The sequence below is a fragment of the Vigna unguiculata genome, chromosome 9 (assembly GCF_004118075.2).
Source record: "Vigna unguiculata cultivar IT97K-499-35 chromosome 9, ASM411807v1, whole genome shotgun sequence".
Taxonomy (NCBI): domain Eukaryota; kingdom Viridiplantae; phylum Streptophyta; class Magnoliopsida; order Fabales; family Fabaceae; genus Vigna; species Vigna unguiculata.
In genome coordinates this window covers 10410376-10415782 of record NC_040287.1, presented here as the reverse complement: position 1 = coordinate 10415782, position 5407 = coordinate 10410376, and the positions used below count along the sequence as shown (strand labels likewise).

At 30.6% G+C, this 5407-nt stretch overlaps 2 pseudogenes; one reads left to right on the top strand and one right to left on the bottom strand.

The window, feature by feature from the left end:
- Positions 1–316: 316 nt before the first annotated feature.
- On the bottom strand, positions 317–2887 carry LOC114163437 (annotated as a pseudogene).
- Positions 2888–2891: 4 nt separating this feature from the next.
- Positions 2892–4329, top strand: LOC114163436 (annotated as a pseudogene).
- The last annotated feature ends 1078 nt before the right edge of the window (positions 4330–5407 follow it).

Genomic DNA, 5407 nt, shown 5'->3' with positions numbered 1-5407 from the left:
GTGAAGATGAAAACATGATAATATGATTATTTATCGCATAACAATGAAATGAAAGCTTGTGAATGTTTTTTGAATCAAATGCATGTTAATAAAATGGAATATGAATATTTTGCAGATAATATGGTTATTTACATCGAAAAAAGTTAACTGAAAAATTTAATTATTATTCAATTACCATGAATTCAAAAATATGAAAAAATAATAGACATTCCTTTAGATATGTCTAATTTCTTTGATAATTGTAAATGTACTAGATTATGTATTCATTTTTATTGAATTAGTCACAATAATATTAAATATATAAATTTTGAGTATATTATTTTGACTTCCCCAAAAAATTTGGTGAAGATTCGCCAATGGTCCCAACCTTGACTTTGAGAACTTGGAATGCAATATGGTGGTTTGGATCCCATTCTGATGTGTCTTTGTGGCATACTGCTGCAGCTTTAACCCTAGTTCCATCTTCTCCCTCCAATGGCATAAAATGTGCACTGCTATTTTATAACTTATGGCAGTAAAAGACAACATATGGGTATTGCATTGGGTGACATGAAATTATCTGCTAAAATCTTCACTCCATCTTTCACTAAGAACATTTGGGACTTGCCTTCATTTTCTGCCTCTTTAGAAGTAACATGTACGTTCTTGCCAAGTTTAAAGTGACATAGTCAACCATGGATTCTACTGAAGTTGCACAGTGTTTTACTTCATTTATTGCAGGCTCTTCACACATATTCAGAGCGTTCTCTGTATTCTCAGCTTTCTCTGACTTTGGCTTCACTGCCAAAATCTCTAATATTTCATTTATCTTTTCTGATGAGAATGGTAAGCGTTCTGCAATTTCTCGGGGGCAACAACGGGGTTGAATATTTTCTTATAGGGAAGTTTGCATCCAATTTTGTGCCAGGCCTCAATCTTTCTTCTAAGAAAAATATATTAGATTTTGAGTGATCGTGGTGATGATGATCACAACTGCAACTACCTTTCGTATAACAACATCTGTCTTTGATTGAGGGTCAAAAGGTGTCTCGACTTGTGATGACATATCACTCTTACCATTTGAGTTGAGGTATGGATTTTGTGTGAAAAGGTGATACTGATGGCAGCTTATTAGGCTGCCTTACCTCCAGAGATTTACTGGGAAAGGATGCTTCCAAACACACCAATCCCCAAAGCAGTCACACAACTTCCCAAGCTTGGTTAGTACAAATTTTATTATATCTAAAACATGTAATAATTCTGTTTAACCACCAGTTTAGATTATTATATCTAAAACATGCATTAATGTGGGATCATGAAAAGTGATACTCTTGAGATAGAAAAAAAAGAAAAAAAACTCTTTTAATATGACCAATTAATGGAACCGAAAATTCTTCACAAATGGCGAAGTATATTTTTATTTTATTCCTTGATTGTTTTGAGAGAAAAAGACGAGAGGTTATGTGTTGACATGTTTGGAATGGAAAAATAAAGCTTTTATTTTTTTATGGTTAATGGAAAAGGTTATGGACTACTATTTCATTATTTTGTCATTTGTATTATGAGTTAACATTATTCTTCCAAATAACTAAAAAGTTTATAATAATATGGAAATTTAAAAATAAGATCAATAAACTAAATTAATAATTATATCAGCTAATATTATAGTTAGAATTAAAATATGATTTTTGTCATTCGATTTTGATATGAATTTTGAATTCATTCATGTTTAAAACTTTCATATATTTTTATTTTCAAACTTTAAAAATAAATTAATATAGTTATTTTTTACTCAATTACGTTAAAAACTTTAATATAAGTCGCAAATCTTAACCAACATTATTTGGGGAGCCAAAATAATACATCCAAAATTTATACATTTAATTATTATCACTAATACAATAAAAATGAATACAAAATTTAGTATAATGATAACTATAAAAGAAATCACACATATATAAAAGATTACCACAAGAAAATTCGATTATAATACCACACATAAAATCCAGTTATAAAAAATATAGAGTACAATACTTTTTCTTCTATGTTCATAAAATAAAAAATTAATATATAAGAGCCTCATTAAATAAATGATTAAATTAATATTTCACTATCAAGTGAGACAAAAGCGAATTACCTTCTTTATTTCTTCGAGAATGGAAGAGAACAGCTAAGAGATGAGAGCAAAAATAATAGATCTTTTTCTCTTCAAAAACAAAAAAAAAAATAGGTGAGAATGGGAGCTGAGAACAATTTGTAAGAAACTCAACACATATAATTGAACCACAATTAAAATTTGGTTATAAAAAAACACTCAGTAGAATACTTTTTTCTTTTATGTTCATAAAATAAAAAATTAATATATAAAAGAGGCTCATTAAATAAATTATTAAACTAATATTCCACTATTAGTTGAAATGAAAGAATTACATTCTTCTTTTCTTCCTCAAGAATGGAAAAGAACATAGGAGAAATAAGAACAAAAGTAATAGATATTTTTCTCTTCAAAAACAAAAGAAAATAGATGAAAATGAGAAATGAGAACAATTTGTAAGAAAATCAAACCATAATGGAAAAAATAATAAAAAATATATTGATAAATCTTTTTCTTCTTTATTTTTTATTATGTTTACTTTTATATTTTATTATTTATTAACATTAATTATTATGTTTATAAAAGAAATAAAATATTTGCTTTAATCATCACTAATTTATAATTTATCTTCTAATATCTATAATATAATAAAATTTAAATATCAATAATACAAAAAAAATTCAATCATTCAAAATCAATATGTTAATATTTTAATCATATTTTTTTATTTTTTTTTATAATTTAAATTAGAGTATAGTGGGTACGAGTATCCACTAGTACGGATACTATAATCCCGTGCTCGTCCCACCCCATTAACATGCGGGTAGTACTCGTTATCTGCGGTATCTATTTACAAGATACATTTCCTTCCCATTGTGGGTTTTATCCGTGGGTACATTTTTTTTAACATCCCTATTCACAACTACATTGAAGCGAAAATATGTCAAACGTTATAAACTACTCAAATATTAACATGAAACTTTCACAACTATCATTGAAACAAAAATGTGTCAAACGTTATGAATTACTCAAATATTAACATGAAACACATAAACACTCAATTTCTCACTAGTAACCACTTTGCTTTTGGTGAGTTTCACTTATCTTAAAATTTTATTCTTTATTATATTTGAGTTTTTTGTTTTATTATTTATTAACATCGTTTTATAAAAGAAATCAAAATTCATCTAATTCAATTCTCATAAATTTTCATTAATGCAAAGGACTTGAAAAGTCTTGCAAAATAAGTTATCTGCGGTTCCCATGAGAAATTAAAGAATACATCTATACTACTATTAAATATTTGATATGTTTCCTTTAATATTAGACTAGCACCGTGTTTTCTTTTCTGGTATTAAAGGTTATAAAGAGATTCAAGCACCGGATGAGATTCTTTTTCTTGATAGTGAGAAAACTCAATTACAAGATGAAGTCAAAGAGATGTTATCATCACAAGATCAATTTCCACCATTATGGTGTCAAGAAAAATCAATTACAAGATCGTGTCAAAGAAATTTCGTCACAAGCCGAGACACCTTTTGACCGTGAATCAAAGGCAAATGTTGTTATTCGAGAGGTAGTTCCAGTTGCTAATTATCATCACCATCATCACCCTGAATCAAGTATATTTTTCTTAGAAGAAGGATTGAGCCGGACGCAGAATTGTATACGCACTTCCCTAAAAACAAATATTTAACCCCGTTGTTGCCCCGCGAAATTGCAAAACACAGTACCATTCTCATCAGACGAGATAAATGAAATATTAGAGATTTTGGCTGTTAAGCCAAAGTCAAAGAATGCTGAGACTGTGGAGGAAGCTTTGAAGATCTGTGAAGAGCCTCCAATAAAGGGTGAAGAAAAACACTGTGCAACTTCAATAGAATCCATGGTAGACTTCGTCACTTCTATACTTGGGGAGAACGTCCATGTTACTTCTACAGAGGTAGAAAATGAAAACAAGTCTGAAAAGTTCTTAGTGAAAGATGGAGTGAAGATTTTATCACAAAAAGAGATAATTTCATGTCACTCAATGCAATACCCATATGTTGTCTTTTACTTCCATAAGTTATCAAATAGCAGTTATGCCATTGGAGGGAGAAGATGGAACTAGGGTTAAAGCTGTAGCAGTATGCCACAAAGACACATCAGAATGGGATCCAAACCATAATGCATTTCAAGTTCTGAAAGTGAAGCCTGGGACCGTTCCTGTGTGTCATTTCTTCCCTGACGGTAATCTTCTTTGGTATGCTAAATAAAGTTAACTAAACTTATTATCATTGCCATGAATACTACCCTTAAATTAAATAAGGCATTGTGTGATGATGTGTAATCTTTCAGCCTACATTGTATTTCTCTTTGTTCGGAATTATGCAAGACATCAAGAATAATGTAAAAATAATGATGATATGTATGGCTTGTGGTAGATTATTGGTGCTATTTGAATTTTAAAGCTTCCTGAATAATGTAAAAAATAACACTCCAGCACCATGTGACTTTCCAGCTCGTTTGTGGTACTAACTGTTTTTCCGTTCGTTTGGTTCAGCTTCCATGGACCATTTTGCCTCTCTCTCTAAACCCACCTAGAATCGATGTAGCCATTATATTGACAAAACAGAAACATTGATGTTGGACCACACTACTGCTCTCTCTCTCACAATCTCACAAACGCTACAAACAAGGAAGCAAATGAATAAAGTGCCGTGTGGAAAAGGACGCTATTAGCTACGGCTAAGCCGACGACAATAGCAACGCTAATGTTAAATACATTTTATATTAGTTTATATACACGCATAACATTGACTAGAATGAATTAGACTTTGATAAGTTACAGTAGAGGTACATGCACCACGCGAAAAATGTTCTTTTAAGTAACAAAATTATGTTTAAAGTAGACAATGATTGTATTTCTCATAGTGTAAGTCACATGAGAGAATCAGAAAATAATGACGCGAGTATTAGGGTGCAAGGAGAGAGGAAAGGATGTAGTAGCAAACAGCAAAACCCTTTTACTTTCATCATTTTGCGACATAGTTTAAGCTGAACAAAGTGTTTGGGTGGGTACCATGATGCCCTTTCCTTTCACAAAGATAACTCTTAATCCTCTTGTAAGGAATAGAATGTATATTGCAACTACTGCCAATCGAGTGATTTTATTGAATTCAAAGAGACTATTAAATAGCCAGTAACCGAATACATTGGAATAACAGTGAAACATAAAATGCTCCTAAAAGCTAGGCTTTATTATGCAGTAACAGAAAACACTCCTAGAAACTAGGCTTTATGCAGCAACAGCACTGCAGTAAAGATCTTCTCATTCCCTCCCTTAAACTGACA